This window comes from Paramormyrops kingsleyae, chromosome 22, assembly GCF_048594095.1.
Source record: "Paramormyrops kingsleyae isolate MSU_618 chromosome 22, PKINGS_0.4, whole genome shotgun sequence".
In the NCBI taxonomy this organism is placed as follows: domain Eukaryota; kingdom Metazoa; phylum Chordata; class Actinopteri; order Osteoglossiformes; family Mormyridae; genus Paramormyrops; species Paramormyrops kingsleyae.
In genome coordinates, this window is record NC_132818.1 from 22497204 (window position 1) to 22507717 (window position 10514).

At 42.5% G+C, this 10514-nt stretch overlaps 1 long non-coding RNA gene across 1 annotated transcript; it reads left to right on the plus strand.

Annotated features, from left to right (window-relative positions):
- Window positions 1-1014: 1014 nt before the first annotated feature.
- Window positions 1015-10173, plus strand: LOC111856725 (uncharacterized). The gene is made up of 2 exons (XR_011984762.1): window positions 1015-7554; window positions 8897-10173. It is a non-coding gene; the product is annotated as an uncharacterized lncRNA (long non-coding RNA).
- The last annotated feature ends 341 nt before the right edge of the window (window positions 10174-10514 follow it).

The following is a 10514-nucleotide window of genomic DNA, read 5'->3' on the forward strand; positions in this document are numbered from 1 at the left end:
GGATGTATAAATGAACAGAGAAATGGGTGGGTTGGTGGATGGATGGATTGATAGAGGAAAGGAAGGATGAATGAATAGAGAAATGGGTGATGGATGAGTGGCATGAACATGGGGTGGGGGTAGTAAGAGTTCGCACAGGATGGAGGCCCTGGTGTTTCCACCACTCACTGCTTCTCCCAGGAGCATACAAATGATTTTTCAAAAGCCCAACTATCACCTCTGACTGCTAACTCACTGGCTAAATAAGCTGATATCTGAAAATGAGACGGCAGTGAAATTTGGATCCATATTAGACAGTCAACTGATGTATAACTAATGATACAAAACACACTTTCGCATCACAGTTAATGCAGGAGCCTAAAACTATATTTGTGATAAATTGAGTTGGATATTAATTTGGGTTTATGGATTGAAAGTATAATGGGTCTTATGTTGCTGATGGGGATTATTTTCTGATTATTATTTACAATAATATCAGATTGTTCAGTTAAGGTTTGTACCTTTAAGAGTGTCACGTGAGAGTAGAGGTCATTAAGGAATCGAAGTGCGTTCGATTATTTCTCTCCAAGTCGGAACTCGGATGAAAACGTCACGTAACGTCACGAAAAACGTCACTTCCCGTCGGAACACGCCCCTTTTATGACGTTGAGGTCGGACAAGATTTTGTTGTCGGAGTTGCCCCTGTGGCGTAATTTCAACATGGCGACTTGGTTTGTTTGTAGTTTGTTTACCGTTCGAAAAAAGAATATCGCTATGAATGTACTAAAATATTTTATAAAGCTTTTAATATGGTTTGACTAGTTCGTGTTTCTTGTTTGTCTCTTGGAAAATCTCCATTTCTCCATTTTCTCCATTTGGAAAATTCAAAATCTGCTAAAATATAAAGCAACACACAGCAACGTGTTCATGGAGGCAGCCATGTTTGTTCCGAGATGTGGGTACTGGGTAGCTCGAACGGGAGATTGTCGGACGTGATGTCACTCAACTCGGAATTTCCGAGTTCCGAGAGAAAAACGAACAGAGCCGCACGGTTTTTTTTTTTTTTTACCTCTGTTTCTCTTGATTTTGGAAGGAATTCTGCTTATCTTTTTTATTTTCGAAGTTTTCCTTTTGCTATACGGAAAACTTTGTATACTGTGGTGTTATTCGATTTAGTAAATAGTTCTAAGTTAAGCTAATGGATATGCGTGTTTCTTTTGCCTTACGTTTTTGGATGGGAGAGAGCAAAGCGTCAACCTTAAGCTCCATTTTTGGATTTGGACACTACATTCCTTAGTTAAAAAACCTGGCTTTCATGGAACACGGAAGGAAGTTTCGGCTGGCAGAGCCCGAAGACTGCAAACTGTGAGTCGTACTGTACCTTTCCCTTGTTAGCTTAGAATAGCATACGTGCTGGAGTTAGCCTGCAATAGCAGCCCTGCTGTAACTGGATTTAAAAATCAAAGCTCAACGGACTATATTCGGTGAATATAGAGGTGGAAAGCATTGTCTGCGTCAAGTTTTTTTTCTTTTTTCCTTTTCAACGGTGCTGTGTGATACCTTGCTTTAAGTAGCTGGGGACATTTTTGCTTGTATGGATAGGCCAGACAGCGAAAAACGGATGGTAAAAATGACGGAAAAGGCCCGGGAGGAAAACGTGTCCAGACATATCATATGCATACCAGAAGAGCTAAGCTAGGGCAGGTAACTAGCATTATAAAACACCTCAAGCGATTAATGGAGGATGATGTAAACGTGGATGTTGTTAAGGAAAAATTACGGAATAACTTTAATTTACAAAGGGAATTCTGTGAAATAAATTTCGATATGAAAGGACTTATGACCGAAGAGGAATATTCGGATGATCAAAACAATTGGTTCGTTCCGATGGTAAATGCGATGGATGATTTTTTTCTGAAGATGTGAAGGATGGATGAATAATGTTTTAAAACGATCTACACAAGCTGAAGAGTGCGATGCACAAGTAACCCCTGTGGATAGTGTGTCTATGACATTAAGGTTAACCGCTGAGTGCTCTAGCAGTAAAGGTTCCCTGTCTGGAAGCATAGCGTCTGCTGCTTCATCAGCTAAGATGAAAGCAACCGTGAAGAAGGCTGCATTAAAAGTAAAGGCTGCAGCTTTAGAGAAAAAATTAGCTATTGAAAGAGAAGAAACAGAATGGCAAGACGAACAAATGAGGAAAGAAGCTGGCATAAAGGCTAGAAAACAGATGCATGAGCTTCAGACTGCAATTGCTGAGGCAGATGCAAAAACGGAGGTTTTGCAAAAAAATATGAAATTAGGCAAACTGACAGGAGTGTGGCAGAATTTAGCAATATTCTGACCTCTCCGCCAGTATCACAACGTAACATCGAAGTTGAAAATGTTCTCCAATCGCAATTGCATAATAGAGCCTCACCCACTTCTAGTGTGCAATCCAATGTTGGGCCAGCGCTTGATAGTTTATGTAAAGCAATTTCCCAGCAAGCTAATGTAACAGAATATTTGGTGAAGAACCACAAGGCATCCTTGTTACCAGATATAAGGATGCCCACATTTAATGGTGACCCACTTGAATATAAGCTGTTTATTAGAGCCTTTGAGCACGCCGTAGAAGATCGTACAGATAATGATCGAGATCGCCTCTACTTCTTGCAGCAATATACAAGTGGTCAGCCACACGAACTACTGGGAAGCTGCATTCATATGGAACCCTCAGCAGGTTATGCGAGGGCCAAACAAATGTTAAAATAATATTGTGGTGATGATTATAGAATAGCAGAAGCTTATATCAACAAGGCTCTTAGTTGGGACAGATTACAGCGAGAAGATGATGCAGCACTGCAGTCTTTTTCTGTTTTTGACAGGCTGCTATAATATAATGTCTGATATAAGCTACATGGAAGACTTGAACAATGCAGTTAATTTAAGGGCACTGGCAAACAAATTGCCATACAAGCTTAAAGAAAGGTGGTAAAAGGTAGCATGTGATATTCAAGAATACACAAACAGAAGAGCAACATCCAAAGACTTTGTGGACTTCGCTAAGCAAGTTAAGTACATTCTGCATCCGATGTATGGCGATTTAAAGGAGAGCCAGAAAGAACAGCATAAGCCAAAGGCCACAATTTAAGGAGAAAGGTGCAACAAAGAAGGCCTTTGCTACAACTGCAGTTCCAATCGAAAAGGAAATCAAACAGTGGAAGAAAAATAAGAAGTGGAGAACTAAGCACCACCTAAAATGCAAACTTTCTCTGTTGATGCCAGCAGCAAGCCTTGCGCTTATTGCAATGGAGGGCAACACTGCTTTGCAGCATGCAGAAGACTCCAGAGCAAGTCTCATAAAGAAAAGATTGATTTCTTGAGAATTAAAGGTTTATGTTTTGGATGTTGAAAACATGGACACATGAGCAGCAGCTGCAAAGAGAGAGCGCAATGTCAAGAATGTTTTCGGTCACATCCCACGCTACTCCACATAAAACTCAAGGGCAGCTCAACACAAGATACGGACGAGACAATGACAAAGGAAAGTTGTGAAGCGCAATCAGTCTCAAGTGCTTTCACGCAAACTTTAAGTTTTGGTGTCACTGGGGCCGGTAAGGAAGATTGTGTGCTTTCAATCGTTCCAGTATGCATCAAGGCACAGAAGGGAACAAAGACAGTAGTTACATATGCGTTTTTAGGTCCCGGTAGCACCGCTACTTTTTGTACGGAGTCACTGGTCAATGAACTGAATGTGAGTGGACGGAGCACAACCGTTCTGTTAAGAGCAATGGGAAGGGAATCTGTGGTCCACACCCGAGTAGTTACTGGTCTGGAAATCAGTAGTCTGAACGGCAGTCAGTTTATTGAGCTTCCAGAGGTGTACTCACAGAGAGAAATTTCAGTTACTGAAGATAATATTCCATGTCAAAGGGATATTGATGACTGGCCTTACCTGAAGGAAGTGCATCTTCCCGTCATTGAGTGTAAGATTGAATTGCTAATAGGAGTAAATGTACCCAAGGCTATGGAACCGCTTCAAGTTGTCAGTAGCATAGGTAATGGGCCATATGCCGTTAAATCATTTTTGGGCTGGATGGTGAATGGTCCACTCCGAGGTGGATGTAGCACAGCAACAAGGAAGCGAACCTGAAGTAGCAGCAAATCGAATTTCTGTAGCAAAGCTATGAGACCTCTGGCAGCTGCAGTTTAAGCAAGATTTCCCTGATGCAGAACAAGTCGAAGAATTTGAAATGTCTAAGGAAGACCACTTGTTCATGGCTATGGTGTCTTAATCATTAAAACTTTCTGATGGTCATTACAGTATTTGCCTTCCGGTGAAAAACAAATCATTGAATCTACCAAATAATAGATCTGTTGCTGAACAACATGCACTGAATTTACAGAAAAGGTTCATGAGAGATGTCAAGTTTTGGGCGGAGTACGCTGCATTCATGGATGACATTCTACGAAAGAGTTATGCGGTGAAGCTTGACAAGAGCCCACTCGCACCACCGAATGGAAGGACGTGGTACTTGCCTCACCATGGGGTCCGACATCCCGTCAAGCAGAAACTACGTGTGGTTTTTGATTGTGCAGCGAGCTACCACGGAACATCATTAGATCAACAACTCTTGCAAGGTCCTGACTTAAGTTCGTTGGTGGGGGTCCTCATGAGGTTCCGACAAGAGGCTGTGGCTAAAATGGCAGATATGGAAGCTATGTTCCACCAGGTCAAGATTCGGGACAAAGACACAGATCTCTTGAGGTTCCTATGGTGGCCTGATGGGAATTACCAGGAAGAGCTTGCTGAATATAAAATGGTGGTCCACATTTTTGGCGCAAGTTTTGCTCGGCAAAAATACGCAACAGATTTCGAGATTGAATTTGGTCAAGAAGCTGCTAAAACAGTTAAGAGGAATTTTTATGTTGATGAGTGCCTTAAGTCAGTTACAGATGAAGATATGGCCATTGCTCTTTGCTCCAATTTGAGGAGTATGTTGGCGAAGGGAGGTTTCCGGCTGACGAAGTGGTCAAGTAACAGTCGAAAACTGCTCACCTTATTTTCTAAGGAAGAAAGAACACAAGGATTTAATGATTAGGCTTTGGATCAAGACAGCTTACCAATGGAGAGAACATTGGGAATCCAATGGTGTGCTGAATCAGATCAGTTCAAATTCAAGATTAGTCTTAAGGATCGGCCATTGACTAGGAGAGGCCTACTTTCTCTTGTCAGTTCTATCTTTGACCCATGGGGCTTCCTCGCTCCTGTTCTCTTACCAGCTAAGAGAATCCTTCAAGACCTTTGCCAAGAAAAATGCAGCTTGGATGAAGACTTGCCCAATGATGTTATACAGAGATGGAAAGAATGGGTCTCAGGTTTGCAACAGTTAGACGGTTAGAGTCCACAGATGCATCCACAGATGCATCAAGATGAGCGAATTTGGTCCTCCAACCTTTGCACAGCTGCATCATTTTGCGGATGCAAGTGAGGATGTGTACGGAACAGTCAGCTACTTGCTGTTAGGTAATGAAAACAGCCAGACTCAATCTACCTTGATGATGGCAAAGGCTAGGGTGGCGCCACTAAAGGCCCTAACAATTCCAAGAATGGAATTGACTGCAGCTACCGTAGCAGTCAATATGGACAAGCTAGTTAAAAAGGAACTTGATCTGGAGCTTTGTGACTCAGTCTTTTGGACTGATAGCACAGCTGTACTTAAGTACCTGAGAAGTGAAAGCACCAGATTTAAGACCTTTATAGCTAATAGAATATCGACAGTTCTGAAGCATTCTCACATTTCACAGTGGAGATATGTTAATACGACTCTTAACCCTGCAGACTATGTCTCAAGAGGACAGACTGTCGAAGCCTTCTTAAAAAATAGGAGTTGGCTTTCTGGACCAAAATTCTTGCACTGCTCAGAAAACGAGTGGCCGCAGAATCCAGATCCTGGAATGTTAGACATTGATGACCCTGAGGTCAAACGAGCAATCAAAGTACATGCAGTACAAATAAAGGAGCCCCAAGATTCCATGGACCGGATAATGAACTATTCATTTTTTAGGTGGAAAGAGATGCTGTTGGAACTGAAAACAAAGAGAAAGCAATTGAGTATGATGGACAAAAAGGTTTCAGCTGAAATGGAACAAGGCATTCAAATCAAAATGAACAAGTTTAAAAAATCTTACAAAGGAAAGGGCATAACTTGTGAAGATCTAGATAATGCGGAATTGGAGATTGGAAGCAGCCAGCCATACTGCCAAAGGATTTGCATGTTACCAATGTAACATTGAGACACATACACAAAACTATATGGCATGCTGGAAGGAATCATATGTTGGCTGAGCTCCGTCAGCATTTTTGGGTTCCAGGGGCAAGCGGTGCCATCAGACAAATGCTTTGTAAGTGCACTACTTGTAGATGATGGCACGGATCTGCAGGAAAGCAGCTTATGGCTATGCTACCAAGGTGCAGAGTCCTTCCAGATGATCCACCGTTTACTCGAGTAGGTGTGAACTATTTCAGCCCATTCCTTGTGAAGCGAGGAGAGTTCAAGTGAAGAGGTACGGCATTATCTTTACGTGTCTCGCAATACAAGCTGTACATTTGGAAGTTGCATCTTCGCTTGACACAGATGCGTGTATTAATGTAATTCGAAGATTTCTTGCACAAAGGGGGCAAGTGAAGGACATGTATTCTGATAATGGAACCAATTTCACATCAGCCGATGATGAGTTGAAGAAATCGATCAGAGAATGGAACACCTGCAAGGTTGAAAAACACTGTTAACAAAAGGGTATCCTTTGGCACTTCAATCCGCCTGCAGGATCTCATCATGGGGGAAGCTGGGAGCGGTTGATTCGCTCTGTAAGAAAAATTCTGAATACCACTGTAAAGAAGCAATCTTTGGATGAAGAAGGTATACACACCTTATTATGTGAAGCGGAAGCCATAATTAATGGCAGGCCTATCACGAAGTCTTCTTCTGACCTAAATGATCTAGAGGCCTTAACACCCAGTCACCTGTTGCTACTCAAGGTCAAGCCTAATTTACCACCGGGAGTGTTTGATAGGAATGATCAGTATGCTAGTCGCCGATGGAAACAAGTACAGTACCTGTCTTTTGGAAGCGTTGGTGTAAAGAATATCTTACGCAGCTTCAAGAACATCAAAGATGGTGCACTGCGGGAAGGAACTTCACAGTCGGCGATGTGGTGCTGATCGTGGATGACACCTCTCCGAGAAATTCCTGGCCTCTTGGACGGATAATAGAGACTCTGTCTGACAAGAAAGGCCTGAACACACCATTCACATGCACACCTATGGGCAATTTGGAAACTCCAATTAACCTCAGCATGTTTTTTGGGCTGTGGGGGGAAACCGAAGTAAAACCCCACAACGACACGGGGAGAACATGCAAACGCCACACACACAGAGCCGTGATGGAGACTCGAACCCTGGTCAGTAGTAAACACTATGCCATCATGCTAAAAAATTACCTGTAAACCTAAATAAAAATACTACTGAAGGGAAAACATTTTTTGGTTCTTCTCTTGGAGACAGGATCAGCCCCACATGTGTCAGCAATGGTGAGCATAGACAATTGAACACCACCTACTCTTTCTAGTGCGCCCGTGAAGGATTCTCCACCTTTTTGCCAATGTGACAATGCTCTTATTTTTTTTAATGGTGCTATCTATCAGCAAAGGGAGGCCATAAAATGAATGCCAGCAGGAAAGCATTGAAAATAAAAGTACATGGATAATCAAATAATTGCAAAAGGGATAAGGCAGGTAGTGTGGAGCAGACTTTAAAAACAGGCCTATTTCATTTGCAGGATGTCACACTGTAATTTAGTATCCATTAAGGAACCTGATTATCAGATTCATCCATGCATCTTCTACATTGCTTATGCAATATAGGGTTAGGGTTAGTCTCAAGCAGCAAAAGACATAAGATTGAAAAAAAATAATTGTAAAATAATAATAATGATATTAATAATAAACAAAATTTAACAAAAATACCTCCAAACCATACCAAAAGTACAGCAGAAACAACTAACCTCTTTAAAACAAAAACCAGAGAATCATCAGGTAATGACATTTAAAAAAGCAAACAACTAAAATTAAAGCTGGACCCAAAAATGAGCAGTGAAACAGCCCTCTGGGGTGCGTTACGTAAATACGGGCAGACTTGGCAGCGACAGTCTCGACGGTGGGTCCTGATGGAAACAGCATTTGCATAACATAATAGGAATGAGATTCATGGAGCTCAAGCTGTGGCTGTTACAGGTTGTAGGAAGTAAAACTGAGCTTGAAGGAGGACAGGAGTAGGTATGTGGCCCTTCATCATCCCTAGATGGGGGGTTATGTAACTCCACTGCCCCTGATTGTGGTCCAAGCTTCAGGGACGCAGTGGCGTGACTCCCCATGAGCCAGTGTAATTACCTGAAAAGAAGGCTTCCTTAGTTTTAGAGTAAGAATACGGCTCATAAACAAGACTACATGTTGCAGGACAATTCTAAAAAAAAAAACCGAAAGATCTTTTGCGATGTGTCAGACTCAGCCAGGGCAGACACTCGGGACCCAAAACGTGGAGCACAAAGGTTTTATTATCCGGATCAGGCAGACAATACTTGAATCAGCAGGCAAAGTTCATAGTCATGGTCACAGGTCCAAAAGGGTCAGAAGCCAGGGGGATCAGCCCAATGGAGGCAGGAAGAACAATGGGTGAGTACACAAGGAAGGAGTGAAGGATTCGGGGGCAAGGAAGGGCTGGATCAGGACCAGGAACAGGACAACTTCAAAATGCTCAGCACGGCTCATGAAAAAGCAAAAATATCTCACACTGAGTGTGAGGGCAGGGGGGTTAATAAGGGGATTGAACCAGGTGTTGACACTATAATTAAAGTCAGTCTGCCCCAACCTGCAGGATGTGACAAGATGCCGGGGTGGAAGGGGAGGAAAAAGCCAGACTGCAGCACGAGAAGTCAGTCTGCCCCAACCTGCAGGATGTAACAAGATGGCGGGGTGGAAGGGGAGGAAAAAGCTAGACTGCAGCACGAGAAGTCAGTCTGCCCCAACCTGCAGGATGTGACAAGATGGCGGGATGGAAGGGGAGGAAAAAGCTAGACTGCAGCATGAGAAGTCAGTCTGCCCCAACCTGCAGGATGTAACAAGAACTGCCCCAGTGCATGTTATTGAGATGATTTATTTGAATCATGGAAAGTTCCACATGGCCAATCCGTACCTCCATGGATGGGGTTCAACACCTTGTACACCTACTCCTATACCTATACTTTCTACTTGGTTTCTCAGTGATATTTTCGGTAGCTTCTGAAAAGGAGACAGGCTTCACTATTAATGTGCACGCCTTTCAAATGTATCCTATATGACCTTTTCACTGAAATACCCCCCAAGTCAAAAACATGAGGTGATCAAGCAGGATTGGTGACCTGAGGTGAAGGCTTCTTGTCTCACCCACAAGAGTGGCCTCCTGCAGCTGCCCACATAGGGAGAACTGCGAGTGGGACTTAATTAGCAGGCAGCCTGTTAATTAGCAGCTTGCCTCCACATTTCCGGAGAGTAGATAGCTGCCAAAATGAAGGGGTCAAACAAGGCAATGCCAGACGACAGCACTTACATAACCCTTTCATTTTATGGCATTTCACCTTATCATAAGTAAAAACTAACCACAATGTCAGCATGATGCCTATCGTTTCATTGTACTGTCTTGATTAGGGTGGATGAAACACTATTAGAATCAAAAGATTTGACTTGAATGTACGATCTCTGAGCAGCTCGTTCAGCAATAGACTTCTACACCCACAGTGTAGGAAGGAGCACTACCGCAGGTCATTCTTACCGGCAGCTGTCAGACTTTATAACACAGTTTAGCGTGGTTATTTTTACTCATCGCCTGTCTAACTGACTTATCATATGTCTTTAACTGCTGTTACCGATTTGCAGCTTGCGTGTACACTGTATATTCACCAGGATCATTCACACCCCACCCCCACACTTGTGTACATATCTCTGTACATTCTGTACTTATCTCTGTACATTTTTATTTATTTTGTCCATAAAACTTTGGTTGTGTATATAGACAACTGACTTACCTGCTCTTGTTGTTCTACAATCCTTTTGTATAAGAGCTCTGTAACACCTAAAATTCTCATTCGTGGGATAATAAAGGTTTATTTTATTCTATTCTATTCTTCTATTCTATCGGTTTTGTAAAGCGCTATATAAATGTAGCATTCATTCATTCATTCATTCATTCATTCATTCATACAACAGCCCACCAACAAACCCAGTAGTCACAACAACCACAATCGTCTGGGGTAATCACGTCATAGTAGCCCTCCATTACAACTTCCTACACCAAGTTACTCAGAAATGTTCTCTTCAGTACACCCAGTTGTGCGCGAAAAAGAGGCCTTTAATACTGTATTAAAGGTTGAGCGTCTTAATTCCCTCCGGGAACAAATCTGCTCTGCATCGTGTGAAGTCATTAGGTCCGCTCTCTGATTTTACAGCCGCTAAGGCGA